The 1,569-nt window shown below is 55.1% G+C and overlaps 1 protein-coding gene across 1 annotated transcript in view; it reads left to right on the top strand.

The window, feature by feature from the left end:
- MYT1L (myelin transcription factor 1-like) overlaps positions 1 to 1,569 on the top strand; it is a 132,683-nt gene that overhangs the window by 62,350 nt on the left and 68,764 nt on the right.

Below are 1,569 nucleotides of genomic sequence, written 5' to 3'. Positions count from 1 at the left end.
GGGCGCGCCCCGCGGCCCCGTAGACGCCGGCGCAGACCGCCCTAACCCGGCTCTGCTCCGAGGAAGTCTGGCTGCGCAGGGCCCTGGGGACACATTTTCCAGATCAGTCTTTCAGATTCACCTGTGCAGTAGGAGCGCCGCCCCTCCCCCTTTGGGGACCCACACCTCGCTCCCCTCCTGGCGATCCCGAGGGCAGCACGGAGACCGGGAACCTCGAGGGGCCTTGCGCCCCGGCCCTTAATCAGAGGAGGGTGTGCAGCGCCGCGGGCGGAGGCCTCCGCGGGCGGGCTGGACCGCGCCCTCCAGCCCAGAGCTGGGGAACAAAGAAAGGGCAAAAATCCCGTTTCCCCGCGGGCTCCCAGCCAAGCAATTACAGTCAGCTTCCATTAGTTTAGAGCACCAGATGCCAAAACGGTGAGCAGGGCCAGGGCGGGTCTTCGTCGAGCGGCTCCTGGCAGGAGTGGGAATCGCTCGGCCCCGCCGCGCCCGGAGCTGCCCAGAGAGGCCGCCAGGCGGCCAGGGACCCGGGCGCGAGCGCGTCCTGCCCCCGCCGGCGAACGGGCGGCTCTCGTCTTCAGAACAAAGGGCCGCCCCGTGGCCCAGCGCTGCTGGGCACGCTCCTGAGCACACCACATTGGCCGTAGTTGTTAGAAATAGGTGTGATTTGTGTGAATGGAGAAAGGTCAGTAATTTTATGTCTTGCAAATGCTTTCTTCTCTATTAATATTTTTATTCCTGGATTTTGGAGGAGTGTCAGGGGCATGCAATTTCCATGGTGATCAGGACTGCTAAAATGCCAGGATGCCATGGAGGAAATTCTGTGGCAAGGGGAAAAACAAAAGACAATAACCCCTTCGATTTTTTGTTCGCTTTGTTAAATATAAACTAAGACCGAGGGAATTACAGTCCGATATGATGAAGGCTGTATTAGTCTGAAAGCTGGAAACCAGAGGTGCACTTTCACAAGGAAGGTTCAGGCAGCATAACGCGCTGGGATTTACCCCGGTAACAACCCAGAGGTGGAGGTTGGTTCCAGACACCTTCCCTCTGCTGTTACATCCCCGAGGAAAGACACGCCAGACGTCTGAGTAGGCAGCGGCGTTCATGCCAGCTCTGACATCAAATTGCTGAAGAGAGTATGACTCTTTGCGGGGAGGGGGGAATGGAGCACTGTCGGGGATATTTTGATTTTTCCTTCCTCTGTCCTCCATCTGCCCTTCCTTCTCTCCCCATTCCCGAGAGGAAGATTCTCAGGGATTCTTGATCTGTTTAAAGCATCAAAAAAAAAGAAAGAAAGCCCTCACCCTGTATCTCTTCAGCTTTTGTAAACCTGGGTGACTACATTGCAGGTTTGCTGACCCTTGAGCAGGTCAGCCGCGATCACTGCTGTGGAAGCTGTTGTACTGTGATTGCACATTTCCCTGCCTTAAAATAGAAAATCCTCTTTATCGCATACGATAAGCTTTTGTGTTGGAAAGTAAGTTCTGTGTAGGGGGGTTTGTTTTGTTCACTACTATATTCCCAGAGCCTGTACCCGATAGGACTCAATTTGATCTCCCTCACCAAAAA

The sequence above is a fragment of the Bison bison genome, unplaced genomic scaffold (assembly GCF_000754665.1).
Source record: "Bison bison bison isolate TAMUID 2011002044 unplaced genomic scaffold, Bison_UMD1.0 scf7180017864266, whole genome shotgun sequence".
Lineage (NCBI taxonomy): Eukaryota > Metazoa > Chordata > Mammalia > Artiodactyla > Bovidae > Bison > Bison bison.
The sequence above is the reverse complement of the archived record's forward strand: the minus strand, read 5'-3'. Positions and strand labels throughout refer to the sequence as shown.